Raw genomic sequence first — 16,237 nt, forward strand, 5'->3', positions numbered from 1 at the left:
GGCTGCTAGTGGCCAAGAGGAAGGGTCTGTCCTCAGGGAAAGGGAAAGGCTGGCTCTGCGTCATTAGACCAGTTCTGCCCAAGGGTAGGGGCCCCTGGTTCTGCCTACTCCAGCTTGTAGGTTCTTCCAGATGAGGAAAAAACAAACTCAGGAAAGGCGCTGCCTGAGTCTCTCTCCGTCTTGTCATCTCTCTCCTCAAACAGCCTGGCTGTGCTCAGGCGGGTGATCAGTAGGCAAATTACAGGTGCTACACGGACGTGTCCTCTGTCAGCTGTCTGGATTTTTCGTGTGTGTATGTGGGGTGTGTGCAGGGAGAAGAGAATCCTATGGAAGTTCAAGGCTTGTGGGTGCATTATTGTCTTTCATTTGCTGTGATGAAAATGAACTTAAGCCACAATGTTTAAAAAGAGCAAAAGCATTATTTTTTTGTTGTTCTTTTTTCCTCAAAGTCAAGACACAGTTATTTTTTTCCCTTGCCGTTTCGTAGCTCCTTGAGTGAAGGTTTAAGTAGACGTCTCTTTTCACCTCTTCCCACCTTGCTCCCTCTCCTTGCAACCTGCGGTGGGTCAGATGGCTGCCGGCCCTGCATGTTACATTTGTGATACCCTGACCAGAGAGGACACCTGTCCCTCTGTCCCCAGCCAGAAGATGGTGAGGCGGGTGTGATGGCAGTGGCACATTTTCAGCTGGACGCTCTTCTCTTGTCGATATAGTTGGAGCTAATCTCAGGGTTTGGGACATGTCTTGAAAACCGTAATTAGAGAATGAGAGTGGGGGTGGGGTGGGGGCTGTACAGCTCCGAGGGTCCAGGGGGAGGTGACTAATGGTGCGACGACACGCAGGGCTGGCGGTGACAGCCAGCGCCCTTCAGCTGCCCTGGTCCCGCGGATGCAAACGCCCGTTGATCCTTGGAGGCAGGAAGGGGGAGGAATTGAGTGGGGGTCCCTCCCCCACGTTCCCCCACATGACCATGCTTAGTTGGAGTTGGGACTTTTCTTGAGCTGACATGAAAGGCTGAGGCTGCTGCCCTGGGGCTGCTCGGGGCCAGTGGCCTCCCTGAACTCTCCTGGGTTAGTATGACCAGGCTAGGAAGGGACTTTGATACAGGTACAGGTGGCTTTCTGAGGTGGGCAGTGGGACCCTCAGCTTCACGGCACTAGGGTGACGACCCCTCAGTGGAGAGGGCCCTTGACGGGAAAGTCATTTCCTCGTTAGTGTCTGGCAGTGCGACAGGGCCCAGCTTTGCAAGCTGCTGGGTTTTAAGCAAGTGTGGGTTTAGGGTCCGGTGGCTGTTATTTCTGTAATCGCTTTGGCAACATGGCTCTCTGCCCACCAGGCAAAGCAGACCCTTTGCCACCTCCTCCAGGTGGATGGAGGAGGGCAGAGGAGTTACTGCTGGAGGGAGGACAGACCTTTTGTTTGGGGGGGGGGGTTGCCCTCTCACCCCACCTGGACCTGGATCAGGTTTTCAAACAAGGGGAGGCGACGTGTGCACAGGCGCATGTGTGTGCATATGTGCACTCATGTGTCTGGGGTGAGGTAGGGGGAGATGGAGTCAGAGCACACACTTTCCGTTTTACCTCCTTCCTCCTGTTTCCTATTTGCTGATGGCTGAGGGACAGCCCTCACTGCTTTGCCTCTCCTTGTGCCTTTTCCTTTTCTGTCAGTCGCCTTTTCCAATTCTGTCAGTCGCCTTCCCCCTCCCCTGCCCCCTTCTTTGGTCTCTCATCCCCCTCCCCCCACTTCCTTGCCCATCCCTCTCATGTCTCTGTGTCCACCCGGCCCTGCCCACCTCTTCTGTCATCTCTATTGGACCTCTGTCCCCTGTTCTCCAGCATTCCTAGGTTTCTCTGTCCCCTGTTCTGTGGGGTCCTGCTGAGCTGCCTGGGTGGCTGCACCCTCTTAGCCCCACTCTTCCCCAGTGATGGTGCTGGCCAGTACCTCCCTTCCTCTGGGAGTGGGTAGGTGGGTGGGTGGGGAGCAGAAAGGAGCCCGAGGGGTCTGGGCCCCCAGCAGATTAATGACAGCCAGAATACATGCGCCTTTTCCTGAGTGTCCACGACAGGGCATGCGTCACTATAGCTATGGTTAATGGTGGGTGACGTGTGTCTGTCTGGGCCTCCAAGCCCGCGTCTTCACCTCCCTGTAGCTCTCCCTATTAGAGGGAGGCAACATCACACATCTGGGTACCCCATTTCCCCAACAACCTGCCAACAGCTTTTGCAGGAAGGAGGAGGGGGTTGAGGCTTTACAGCCTGCTGCTGCTACCACTGGCTCACATCCCTCCTCGCGTTGAGGATGGGGGCTGGGGGACCCTTGGCTGCTTTCCCCCTGCAGGACCCACCTTTATTGGGCCAACTATGTCAAGCTAGCCCCTGAGAAGGGAGTAGCCTGTTTTAAGATGAGCCCCCTCATAGTGTGCGGGTGAGTCTCCCTCCAGATTCTTTGTCACACTGGTGTCTCCCAGGAGAGACTGACTCACAAGTGGAGTGAGCACTTCTGCCCTCGGTGCCTCCTTCTCCCCTCTGCCTGTGTGCAGGTTGTCCCTGCCAGCTCCTGGGAGGAGGCAGTTTGGGGACATGGTGGGTGTCAGGTGTGGGCCCTGCAGGCTCAAGCTTTGGTCTCCAGAGCTGACCCTCCCCATTGGGATGACCTTGCCTCTGTTTCCCCAAATAAGATAATAGAATCTGCTTAAGAGGCTGGTGGTGAGAATTAGTGGGAGAGGGTGTCACCTCAGGTGAGCAGGGAGGGTTCCATGGGTGGGAGTCATGGCACCTGTTGATAACATTAACAAGCCCTGATGCTACAGCCTGATGGGCCCCCACCCACCAATCTTTTCACATTCCTGCCATGGACTGAGCGCCTTCCTATCCCTCTGCTTTGCTTATGCTGTCCCCTCATCACTGCGTGCTTTTCTCAGGGGTTTAGATCCTTCCTTCAGGGTCTCATACCCACACCTTCCAGAGGCCTCTGGGTTGTGCCACTAGCTCAGGCTGTACCCACCCGCAGGGATATCAGCTCCGTGAGGACGAACACTGGGCCACCTCCCTCCCTCATTCCCTGAAGCCCAGCTTGACTATGGTGGGGGATGTCACCAGGCTAGTGGTGGCCTCCCCTCACTGAGCTCAGGCCAGGCCCCTTATCCACATTACGTCCTCAGACCCCATGGTCATGCCCATCCCACAGATGGGGAGACTGAGACTCAGAAAGATGAAGAGACCTGCCCAAAGCCCCACAGCTACCAGGGGCAGGGCAGGGAGAGGACTAATCTGTCACTTAGCTGTCCTGCCAGGGGGCTGGGCACATCTGGGCAGGGGGCTAAGAAGTTGGGGTGGGGACTCAAAGCCTGGGTGTTTGGAAGAAAATGAAGAGGCTTAAGACATGTGAGGGACGCCTAGGCTCCCAACTGTAACCTTTCCTGCTCTGTCCCTCTGTCTTCTTCTGGGTCTCAGGCAACCCTGAGGAGGCCTTTCTTGGCCCATGGCCACCCTGCCAGCCCGGTGCTCATAGGCCCTGTGCCTACCCCCACCCCCTCCCACGTGTACACAGGCGATCATGGAGCCCCCCAGTCCAGGTTTTCCCCCTTTCCGAGGCTTCGAGTCATGTGCCGGGCATGCCTGCCGTGCAGGGGTGGGCAAGAGGGACTTCATCTTGAGACTCTGAGATGCCATCTCCCCCTCCAGATTCCAGTAGGACTCCAGAGAGAGAGGCCAGGGGCGTGGGGGTGGAGGCTGTTCATGGAAACCTGAGGCCGGGTCCTCTAGTCCCGTGGCAGGTTTTTCAAGCCCAAGGGGATTTCAGAGGGCTTGGACCTTATAGGTGCTGGGGTTTTCATGCTGTGTGGACAAGAGGGGTCTGGGGGGCTGGGGGACCAGGGTTCTATTTGCCAGGAAACTATTCGGGGGCAGCTGGGGGTTTGGGAGTCAAAGCAGGCCGGCATGTGGCGTGTGCCCTGCCTTGGAGGGTGGTGCTGTCTCTGGGTGGGGGGTGGTCTCTTTCTCCTCCCCCCGCCCCAATTCCAACCTCGCTGGCTTCCAGATTCAATATCTGCCTCGGGAACAGGTGACCTCTGTCCTTATGTGAGGGCTCAGGGCCTCAGGCCTGGGGAGGGAGACCAAGGCCTAGGGTGCTCTAAAGGCGAGGGTGGCGGGCTTTCCCACCCCTGGCTGCATCCCTTCAGCCAACTGGGGAGCTTCTCTTAGTGTCAGGTTGTTTTTTTTTTCCTGGTGCCTACTGTCTAAACAAGAAGCTACAGAATCAATATTCGTATTCCCAGAGGGAGGTGTATGTGTGGTTTTTGCTTTTTTTCCTTTCACTTAGTCTCTTGTCCTGTATAACCTGAAGAGCCTCCTGAGCTGCCTGTGGCTAAGAGTTGCGGGGGAGTTGGCGGTGCAGGTGACCATGCGGATTGATATGCCCATGGGGGGCTTGCAAGGGACTCAGGGATGCTGTCACTTAGGTCCACGTAGGCAGGACCTGGGGCAGCACTCAGCCAAGCCCTGCCCTGCCACTGTGGGACTCAGACCATTGGTTTGGTGTCCCTGGCCCTGGTCCTGCTCACGGACCACCTAGTTCCCCTCCCACCTCACCTGGGCCCCCTCCTTCTGGGGCTAGTCCAGCCTGCTGGGCCCCTGACCACTGCTGGTTCTGATGACTGAGCCTGTGAGGGATCTGGCCTTATAGAGCAGGAAACCCTGTCTAGCTGGGATTACATGGTGGGAAATCTTCACATGGGGGACCTGAGGGTCCCCACCTTGGGTTGGCCTGGTCCTGGAGGGCCTCTGTCAAAGGCAGTCCCAACCCAGTCCTTTCAGCTGGTAGCTTGCATGGTGGTGACCTTGGACAGTCTCCTCTACTCTCTGGGCCTCAGTTTCCTCTCTTCCAGGCTCTTCTGACTCTGACATTGCAGTCCCCTAAGAAGACAGGTCCAAGGTCTTCCTGCTCCTTTCCACGCTTTGCTCTAGCTGTGGGGTGAGACCTGACCCCAGCCCAGCTGAGCCCCATCTCCCCCAGTGTGAGGAGCCTGCACCTCCCATACTGGCCTCTGGCCACACCTTGGGTGTCTCAAAGCTGCTTCTCAGAGTGACCCACTTTGAGCTCTGATAAGCCTAATTGTTTAGCAGAGAGGGAGGGGCACGGGAAGTCTTTCCTGCTGATTATTAACCATCTCTCCCTACCTTGGAAATGACTCATTAAACAAAGGGGAAAGGAGTGGGTAAAAAGGGGGAGAAGTCACCCCCTCTGCCCCTCTTTCCCGCTCCCCTTAGACCCTGGGCCCCTTGTTCCCGCCTTGGTGCCTTCCTTCCCTGCTGGACAAATCTTTCTGAATGAGTCCCCTGTTGACACACACTGAGACTCTGCCACACCTCTCACCAGCTGTGTGACCTTGGGAACTTCCTCAGCCTCTCTGGGTCTTGGGGCCTTATCTGTAAAACAGGGTTCCCTTGATCACACTGCCTTATTGGGTTGGGGTGTGAAAGGTCTTGAGGGATGCATGACAAGGGCGTGTGGATTATGACTGGATCTATGAGGGTTCTCAGTCCAGCTGGGCCCATACTCTGAGTGCCAAGCACCTGCCCCTTTGCCCATAGCGCCTACCACCCAGCCAGGCCCTGCAGGAACCTGAGACTCCATTGTGGTTTCTGGGTCCTTCCTCCTGTGCTTGGTCCTTGCCTTGGCCTGTGTGCACATGCAAGCTTGTGTGTGGAAGTGTCTATATGTCTGTGCTCTTATATGTATTTGTGCACATGTGTTGGATATGTTCACGTTGTGTGCACACTTGTGAGAATGTCCATTTGTATACGAAGATGTGCTTATGTGAGTGCATGTGAATGTGTGTGCCCATGTGTGTGGGTGTGCTTCATGTATATGTGCAGGTTGTATGTACATGCATGCGCATGTGTATACACAGGTGTTGGTATATGCATGTGTGTGTGCCTATGAATGCGAATGTGGGTGTGTGCTTGTGCGTGGGTGTGCATATGTATGTGTGGGCATATGTACGGTTTATCTCTGCACCCAGAATGTGCTCCCAGTGCCCACCTTCTGAGCCCGCCTTTGAGGTTAATGCCAGGGCTCAGCTGGGCAAATGCTGACAGTGGGAAATAAAGCCGCCTGTTTGTTAGGACCAGTATTTCACAAACTTTTATGTCAAGAACAGCCTGAGTCGGGCTTCCCTGGTGGCGCAGTGGTTGGGAGTCTGCCTGCTGGTGCGGGGGACGCGGGTTCGAGCCCTGGTCTGGGAGGATCCCGCGTGCCGCGGAGCGGCTGGGCCCGTGGGCCACAATTGCTGAGCCTGCGCGTCTGGAGCCTGTGCCCCGCGACGGGGGGGGGGCCGCGGTGGAGAGAGGCCCGCGCACCGCGATGAAGAGCGGTCCCCGCACCGCGATGAGGAGTGGCCCCCGCTTGCCGCAGCTGGGGAGGGCCCTCTCGCGAACCGAGGACCCAACACAGCCAAAAATAAATAAATAAATAAATAAATAAATAAATAAATAAATAAATAAATAAATAAATAAGAAAATCCTTTAAAAAAAAAAAAAAAGAACAGCCTGAGTTAAGGCTGAGCTGGGAAGTTTGATCATCTACCAACTGGCTCGATGACTGTCTGCAAAGGAAACACACAGAGGCTGCATCCTTGTAATTCAAATTTTTGCAAATCGAATGGTATTTAGATACGGCAGAGAACTTGGGACTCTGCTAAGCTTGGTGAGTCCTTTGTGAAACAAAGCATCTTTGCTAACAGCCCTTCCCATGTGGAATCTGGAGGGTGGGCGTGGAGTTCTGGGCTTAGGCCCAGTGGAAACCCTTGCTGTGTGACCTTGGCCTGGCGTTTTTCTCTCTTGGAGTGGGTGCTTCTCACTTGCACACTCAAGGGAGGGAGACTGGCATCCCTTGAAGCATCTGCTGTAGGTTTGGGGTTCTTGCTCCTAGCAAGACATTTGTACAGTCAGCTGCAGGCATAATTTGGGTATAAAAGCTTCAGCTTGATGATGCCCTCATGTTCCTCTATTTGGGATGCCTCCAGCAAAGCTCTTCCTTTCAAGGATGAATTTTTGCCTACTGGGTCTTCATAAACAAGGCTGTCTGAGTGCCCTGTGCTGGGTGCTGGCCCTTGGCTCTGTGGGCCCTGAGATGATGGGTTCTGATGTCTGAGAGAACTGCAAGTTTTGCTTTCCCGGCATTCTCAGGGCCTGTGTGTTGTCAGTGCTAGGATGACCCAGCATCCTAGGTAACTCGGGAGGGGACTTCTGCAAAGGGCTTGGGCACCTACAGGGCTTGTGAGGGTCCCTATGGGGGTAGGGAGCCTGAGTGCGACCATCTCCTTGGGCAATAATGGGCCTTGCCTGGGTCCCTGATTTGGGAAGGAATATCCCAGCCACAGAAGCCCCTGGGGACCTAGATACCTCCGTTGTACAGACAGGGAAATTGATGTCTGAGTGGCAGGAAGGAGCCTTCAGGCCCTTGATGTATGTATGCTGGCTACATACATCCTGCGGGCAGGGCCCAGTCCCCCACCCAGGGCTCAGTACAGGCTGCTCAAAGGGTGCTCCCCATTCAGCCATCCTTGCACTATGATGTACAACTGATTATCTTAAATAAAAACATTCTTGCCATGAGATGCGGGAGTGATTTGAGGCCTCCTTTGGCAAACCCTGCAGAGCAAGGTGCCTGTGGTGTGGGCCCCCAGCTTCTGGTGTTTCTCTGGGGCAGACCTTGGTGCCCTTTGCCGTTTTAGAGGCAGTGAGGCTTTCAGGGTATGGAAAGGACAGCTTTGTCGCCGGGTGGGCACAAATGGGTTGGAGTGTTCCTCAGATGGGTAGAGGCCCCTGCTATGCTGCGAGTTTCCAGCCTGACATGGCTGACGTGGCATTTTAGCCTTGATAACTTCTCTGCTCAGACTATGTTCTCCTCCCTCTGGCGCTGCCTGAAATGCTACATTTGAAGCCTTAAAGGTCAGGCCTGGTGCTGCCACCGGTTCCAACAAACAAACAACAAAACAACCCACCTCAGCCCTGCCCCCACAATTTCATTTATTAGAAAAGAGAAATGAGCTGGCAGAACAGGCCTCTGCACTGAGGGCTCTCACAGACGGACGTTTCTCCTTTCTCCCTGTGAGCTGAGGCTAGGGTGGACATGGTGAGAACCTAGGAGTCTTCCCTTCCTTTCCTGGACCTGCCAGGCATGCTGCAGTATCTCTCATTGAGGTTAAGCTATGACCTTGCACCCCAGAAGCCTGCCATGGGCAGAGCCCCACTTCTCACCTAGCATTTGAGGGCCCTCCTGGGCTGGCTCTGGTCTCTGGCCACTAGCTCTGTGACTAGACTCCAGCCAGGCCAAGCCACTTGCAGGTCCTGGTAGGAGCTCTGGCCTCTCCACCTTCTGGCTGTGTCCCTATACCAGGCTGGCCTGCTCAGCCTGAGTACTGGGCCAAGAAGCCTTCTAGATCATTGCCCTCCTCTGGCTCCCTACCCCTTGTGGGCCTCTCCTATCACCCTGTGCCTCTCCCGCAGCTCTGTGCCCAGTTCGTAGAGGCCTTTCCAGGAGTAGGCATTGAGCTGACTACTAATCCTTCAAAAACTGAGTTCAAGGAATGGCTGCAAGAAAAAGAGGCTGCTTCTGTGCACCCCTTGGAAATCCCAGCACATTAATTTTTTTCATCATGGTTAGGCCCTCTGGCAGGGAGCTCAGAGGTGGGTATGTATAGGCTGTCATTGAGGACCAAGCCTTCACCTGCACTCTGCCTGGCTGGCCTTACTTTTGGTGTGGCTGTCTGTCCTTGACTGACTTCCTTCATGGCAACAAGATGGCTGCCACAGCTCCAGGCATCACATGTACCAGACATTAGGAGTAAAAGAAGAGATGTTTTCTCTGGGTTCCTCTTAAAAGGAGGCTAGGAAACCTCACCCAGAAGCCCCTAGCCAATTTCCCCTCACACCTCATTGGCTAGCACTGGGTCATATGTCTACTCTAAACCAGTCACTGGCAATCAGGAAGATGCATTGTGATTGGCTCAGGCTAATCAGGATTTACCCTTGAGCTAAGGATGGGGTCACCTTGGGACTGGAAGCAGGAGAGATTCTTGCAGACTTGGGTTTTGTTAGCGAGAAGAGGGGGAGTGATGGAGAATGGGGAGGCAGGATGTGCTTCAGGGTCAGACAAGAGGCCTGATAAGAGGAAGAAGGTGGGAGGGGAAGGAAAGGGAGAGTGGCCATGTTCAAGGAAACATTTGTAAAGGAAGTAATTTTAACTGCATCATCAATCACTGTGATCTGAGCCTCGGGTGCTATATTTCACATATGCTATCCAATGAGATCAGTCCATTTTTATTCCCATTTCACAGATAAGAAAAATTGAGGTTCAGCAGGGCTAAGTGATGCTGAAATCACACAGATGGTGAGTCGTGAAGGCAGGATTCACAACCCAGCGCTTGGGTCTGAGCATTCAGCCACTGCTGTACATAGCCCTTCTGCAGCTCACCTCCTCCAGAGAGGCCCCTGACCACAGGACCCTCAGGGTACCCCGCCCTCCTATATTCTTCCATCACATCTGTCCCTCTACCCTTCTTGTCTCAATTTCTTACTACTCCACCCTAGCCCTGGCCCGTCTCCAGCTTACTGTGGGAGTCTGGGCAAGCCACCTGCTTTCCTCCTCCATCCTCAGTGTCTTCATCATACCCAGGACCCTCTAGAGTGATGGATTCTTCTGCAGCTGATGGCGATGCTCCCCTGCCACCCCATCTGCATAGCTGCCATCTCTGTCCTGCCCTGTAAGCTGGTGCTATGGAGACCATGGCCAAGGGGGCTGCTTCTGATCAGCATGGTGGTGGGCACAGGAGGGGATCTCTGCCCTCAGGACCGGCAGCACCAGGGCAGCAGCCATCTCCTTCCACGGGAGCTTAACAAGCACCTATTATGAACTGAGGGTTGAGTAAGCAGGGGAGAGGTTGGATGGGCTGCAAAGGGCCCTGCCAGTCCCAAGCAGGACCCTGCCTATGGTCTGGCTGACCTCTGCCTGTCCCTTAGTGCTTGACTGGGAGTCACTGTTCCCTGAAGCCTCCCCTGACTTCCCTATGTGGGACAGGGGCTTCCTAGGCTCCCTGAAGTCACTCCTATTTTTGTCCTGCAGTAGACCTGCCGCCTCCCCTTCCAGACTGTGTGCCTGGAGGGTGGGCAGGGGTCACGACCACCTGTCCTTGGCTTGAGCTCTAGGCTAGCGCACACCAAGTGCTCAAAAAATGTTTGCTGAACAGAGAGTCAGCACAGGTGTCTACAGGCCAAGCTGGTTACGTCTCTGGAAGCTGGAACAGCTTTTACATGTTCTGGGACAGGGTCCCACATGGCCCTGGCTTTGCTGGTGCAACAGAACAAAGGCCACCCCACACACCTTCCTGCGGCTCTCTTACAAGGGATGCCCCAGCCAAGAGGCTGCCTCCAAGGGCTGCTCGGGGGAGAGAGATGAAGGTGGGGTCCAGGGCCCCACGGGCTATGTTATTTAATTTGGTGGGGCAGGGCCTGGGCATCAGCATATTTCCAGAGCCACTTAGGTGAGCCAAGGTGGAAAGCCAAGGCCATAGAGGATAGGAAGATAAACATAGGACCCCTCCCCCTGCCCTGCTCTGTCAGCAAGGAGAACTGAGGCTTCCAGGGAAAGGGGGTGGGGACCAGTGTACTGGTTCTAGGGAGTATTCTGGCCACTGTACCTGTTGGGGGGCAGCTGTTCATAGATGCCTGTACATGTGGCCAGTGGCCAGAGTCTGCAGCCTGTTCCAGGGAGATCGCCAGGCCTCCTCAGCTGGCTGCCCTACTCCTTCCCAACTGCCCCTCTGTGTTGACACTTGCTCATGCCTCATGCACACTGCTGATTGGTCCATGGCCCTCCCATGTTTCAGGACCCGCCTCCTGACGGCCCCTGCCCCGCCTGAGTCTCCTCTCCAAACCTTAGCTGTGTGCCAGGGCTGCTCTCGGGGAGCTCACAGTCCGTGGGAGAGATCGTCAGCAAGGAAGAAATGGAAGTGAGGCCAAATAAATAATAACCACACATGACTGGTGCTCTAGGCAGCATCCAAGTGGTGATGAGACGCAGCCCCTACTCCAGACTGAATTCTGACAGGCCCTCTCAGGGTCCCCAGCCATTCCTAAGGCCTTGGGCCTCCCCTGGTCAGGGCTGTGGGGGCCTGGGGAGAGCATCAGGACCCATCTTCCTCTGAGAGTAAGCCGCTGACAGGGGGACAAGGATAAGGGGCAGGTGTGGGGTGGGGGAGAGGCTTGCCTACATGGATCCAGCCCCAGTTCCCGAAGCTCCAGGCAGGCCCCATCCCTCTCCTGCTGACGTGCTCCCTGAGGCTGCTGCACCCCTGCACAGTGCCTCCTAACACCTGAGGTGCTTTGGGCTGCCCACAGCCCATGACTGGGGCCCCACCTGCCTGGTGCCCTGCAGCCCCACATTTCCCGGCACCGAGTGGCTGGGGAGGGGTGGCGGGGAACAATCCCAGAGGACATTAAGCCGAGTGATTTACATGGTTCCCGAGCCAGCGCTAGGGGAAATATATTTCACAGGTGGTTTCCAGACTGGTGGCATATGGGGGAGGCCATGACTCTAAAATGGAGAAGGGTGGGGACATCACGGGGCCGTCTAGAGGGACCCAGAGCCGTGGGCTTTGGTGGCCTCACTGCGCCGTCCGCCTGCTGCTTGCTAGAAAGCATGGTCCAGGGTACGGGGGTTGAGGAGGGGAGGAGCTGGAGCCCCATATGTGACCATGAGTCATTTTGTCCCTCAGTTTTCTAACCTTTAAAATGAGATCATAAAGCTTCCCTGGTGGCGCAGTGGTTAAGAATCCACCTGCCAATGCAGGGGACACGGGTTCAATCCCTGGTCTGGGAAGATCCCACATGCTGCGGAGCAGCTAAGCCTGTGCGCCACAACTACTGAGCCTGCGCTCTAGGGCCCGTGAGCCACAACTCCTGAGTCCGCGTGCCACAACTACTGAAGCCTGCACTCCTAGAGCACCTGCTCCGCAACAAGAGAAGCCACCTCAATGAGAAGCCCATGCACCGCAATGAAGAGTAGCCCCTGCACACAGCAACAAAGACCCAACGCAGCCAAAAATAAATAAATAAAATTAAATAGAAGTTAAAAAAAAAAAAGGACTCTAAAATGGGATCATATTTCCTATATTTTATGATTGTGAACATAGAGCAAATCAAATGCCAGGGCAGGGGTGGCCCGCAGGTCAGTGCGAGGGGGATGCATGGCTATGGGACAGCCCATGGATTTGGTCCTACCTGAGGCTCCCACTCAGTTCATCCTCTTCCAGTCAGTGCCTCCCCCACTGTGGGCACATTTGTTCCCTCCACAGACACTCACCACAACCTGCCATTCATTCATTCTCTCCACACTCATGAGCATCTGCCATGTGCCAGGCACTGATGGGACAGGCAGACAACAGTCTGGGGAGGTGATATAGACAGAGGATATGTTATGTTGGAAGGTGACAAATGCCATGGAGAAGGGACAGGATGAATTTGGGGGAGGGTTTAACTAGAGGAGGCAGGTCAGAGTGGGCCTCGCTAAAACATTTGAGCAAAACCTGGAAGGAGGGGAGGGTGGCAGCCACATGGGTATCTGGGAGAAGAGTGTTCCAAGCAGAAGAATGGCCAACACAAAGGCCCTGAGGTGGGATGTGGTTAGAGCAGGAGGAAAAGGGAAGAGTGGGAGGAGAGGAGGTCAGAGGGCAGCAGGGACCAGGACAGCCTGGGCCATTAAATTAGCATGACTTTGAAGTGGGGGCCCCCAGGCAGAGGTGTGAACAGAGGAGCACCAGGGTGGTGGCCGTGGTGGTGGTGAGACCTGCTGATGGTCTGGGTGTGAGAAAGGGAAAGGGGTCTCAGGAGACCCCAGGGGTTTGGCTTGAGCATCTGGAAGGACAGAGTTTTCACCAGGTAAGCTGGAGGAGGCTGGGGAAGAGTCAGTCCAGGGGACCATCAGGTATTGGACACATTGAATTTGAGATGCAGACTAGGGCGTCCAAGTGGAGATGTGTCAGAGCTGGAGGTATGCCTCTGGAGAGGGCCAGGCAGAGCTGTGCCTGCCCAGGCTGGGTGCCAAGGACTGAGCAGAGAGCCCTGCTCTTTGAACCCTTAGTTTACCAGCCACTGACTGTGCCCTCTCTCCTCATCTCCCCAATGTCAGAAGCTCACTGTCCTTCACCATCCGTCACATGGAGGCGCTCACCATGTCCTTGAGGATGGAGCGCTGCAGGCCTCAGTGTGGGAGCAGCCTGCTTATGCCCATAGTCAGTCTGAGGGTGTTCATAGGGCATCACCGTGTGCAGAGCTCACTGCTGAGCCTTCCGTGCACCTGCTGTACCCTCTGTCTGAACTGCCCTGCTGCTCTGCAGTGCCACCTTTACCTGGCCAGACCCCTAGGCTGGGTCAGGCCCCTTGCCGTGCATCCCAGCCCCCCAAGGCTCGCCGGACTCCTCCTCCCTCCACTTACTGAGTCTGGATCAGATCAGCTGTCTGCTCTGGTTGAATTCCAAGCTTCCGAGGGCAGGCCTGCATCTGCCCTGCTCACCACTGTGTCCCTTGGAGACATGGTGCCTAGCTTGGAGCCTGGCTCAGTAACTATATGAATGAATGAATGAATGAATGGGGAGTGAGGGAGCTAGTAGGGAATCTATAGAAGGTTGGCAACATCTGCAGAGTATTTTGTCTGTGATAAGCCCTACTGGGTTTGGCCAACCTGCTACTCTTCAAGCCATCTCTTAGGACAACACAGGCTCACCAGGCAGTGGCTCCTTTTGTCCTGGCCACCAACCTGGGACTTCTCAGAAGGGGTGGGGCCGCTGGGGTGGCACCTGAAGGTCCCTCCTCATTGCAGCTCACAGAGGGGATTTGCATTGCTAAAGAATTCACCATAGAGCATGAAGAGTCAAGGTGGTCCGAGCACTCACATTTGATTTACATGCAGTTTGGCTTGCGCTGAGAAGCCCGGAGCTCACTAGTGAGGAGCAAATCCCAGAGGAAGTGGGCATCTCCCCCCACCCCCCGTCATGGGAGGGATTTGAGGGAGCTTGGGCTCTGCACTGCTGAGACATTCCTACAGCAGGGTAGCTCTGGTGGGGTAAAAGGAAGGACTCTGACTGCGCCCCGCTTTGGCTTGCTTGGGGAGGCGGTGAGGGCCCTGATTTGGAGTAGATCCCTTCGCAAAGGTGGAAAAGGTCATAAATGAGGGGTGGCCCTTACCCGCACCCTGTTTCCTAAATCTTGGCCATTGAAGTCCTCTTTGGGATTAAGGAGGCCTAATTTCCTAGGGAACAGAGCCTGGGCTCTGGAGCCATCCTTTGCTGGGTTCAAATTCTGGTTGAGCACAGACTGGCTGTGTGGCCTTGAGTACATTGCTTCACCGCCTAGGCCTCCGTCTTCATCCACGAAGTGGGCCTGAATCAGTTTGCACCTAGCCAAGGGTGCTGTGTGACTTCAGTGGGCTCACACACACAGCACCCAGCACACAACGGGTACTCTGAATCATCTCTTCCTTTCCTTGGTGCTCTGCTACCTGCTGAAGTTGGAAGCCCTTTCCCTGCCCTGCCCTCCAGCCTCCCTCCCACTGCAGAGGGGGTTGGACAGGGCATGTACCAGTCTGGTGATGGGAGGATGTTCAGGGAAATCTATCCCCAAGCATTTCCAGAAGACTCTTCTTTGCCATCCTGTGCAAGCTAAGTTTTGCAGGAAGCTTGATGATGAGACCAGACTGCAGCTCCAACCTAAGGCAAGGGTTGGTAAAGTGGAGTAAGGACTGTGGGTTTGGGGGGAGGGGTGGAGAGAAATCCTGGAAGACTTTCTGGCAGAGGTGACTTGGCCAGGTAGGGGAGGACAAGGCCAGAGAACAAAGCTTGTCCTGATGGGTTGAGTTCTTTTCTGGTCTTTGCTTCACCTCTCCTCTGCACCCAGGGTGTCCTCTGGGACACTGCCAGCTTCCCTGGGGGATCTCTGCCCTGAGGAGAAATAAAGGATCCCTAGAGAGGTTTCTGTCCTCCTCACGGCAGGAGGCCATGTCGAGGACACACATGGAGGACGGCTATTTGTGGCTCAGAGAGGATTTGACTCATGCTGGGGAGTGGGGAGGATATACAGGAGGGGAGGTGGGGATGTGTGAATCATAGAATCTGGCTGGAGTGGTTGGTGACACATGGACAGGGCCTATCTTGCCACCTCCAATCAGGCTTCAGTTACTGGCATGGGGCAAGAACAGGCAGCTGGAACTCCTGGGTTCCTCCTTGACTCTCCTGGTGACCTCCACAGGTGCCTCAACCCTGCTGTGCACCTCCTGAGACCAGGCTTGGGTGTGGCTCTCCCATCACAGCACCTGGCTGGGCACAGGGGCTGTGTCAGCGTATCTACCCCTGCCTCCAAGAACCAGCCTCATTGAACCTCAGTTTACCAGTTTGTTAAATGGGCCTAGGCAGGGGTTACTTTTGCATTGTACCTGACTACCTGGGGAACATGCTGGGGAGAGAAGGAGGCTCTGCAGACCCCCAAATGTCCATGATCTGTGTCAGTGACTGAGGCAGGTGGTTCCAGGCCTGGGGAGCAGATGGTGGATCCTGGGCAGAGTGACTGTCTGTTCCATACCCTGTCCCTGGCCTGGACTTTTTGCTTTCCTCTGGGGAGGCCTTAACTAGTTCATGCGCTCCTCTTGCTCATTGCTAAGTCCCAGGTCTAGATTGCTGGAAAATTCACAAACAATGACACCTGGGTGTTGGTACCTTGGGAACCCATGGTCCTCGGCCCCCTGGGGAGTGGAGGTATATGATTCTGCTGTCCCTGCAGTTTGAAAACCACCAACTCAGTCAGTACACAGATGGGAAACCGAGGCACAGAGAGGGGAGTGGGTGAGCCTGCACTGAACCAGAATCCCAGTGTCCAGAATCCCAGATGGGGCGGGGTGGGTAGAGGTACTGGGCTATCTGAGATGGGGACAGGGTGAAAGGGATGGGGGGAGGACAGCCTGGGTCTGGGCCATTCTGTGCCTGCACTTTCCTTGCTTCCTGGAAGAAGTGGCTGCTCCAGCACCCGGCCCTCCTGGGAGAGCCATGAATTATGCACGGAAGCCACAGGCCTGGGCAGGCCCATCATAAATGAGCTTTAATAATTCATACGGAGAGGAGCCGGGGAAAGTGGCTGTCCCTGGGGCAGCCGCTGCACTTCCAGCCCCTCCACAGGCTGCTACTGCACAC

At 55.4% G+C, this 16,237-nt stretch overlaps 1 protein-coding gene across 2 annotated transcripts in view; it reads left to right on the top strand.

The window, feature by feature from the left end:
• The window catches only part of CACNA2D2 (calcium voltage-gated channel auxiliary subunit alpha2delta 2), a 138,453-nt gene that overhangs the window by 1,221 nt on the left and 120,995 nt on the right, over positions 1–16,237 (top strand). The gene's annotated exons all lie outside the window — the stretch shown is intronic.

This window comes from Balaenoptera acutorostrata, chromosome 10, assembly GCF_949987535.1.
Source record: "Balaenoptera acutorostrata chromosome 10, mBalAcu1.1, whole genome shotgun sequence".
NCBI classification, from domain to species: Eukaryota; Metazoa; Chordata; class Mammalia; order Artiodactyla; family Balaenopteridae; genus Balaenoptera; species Balaenoptera acutorostrata.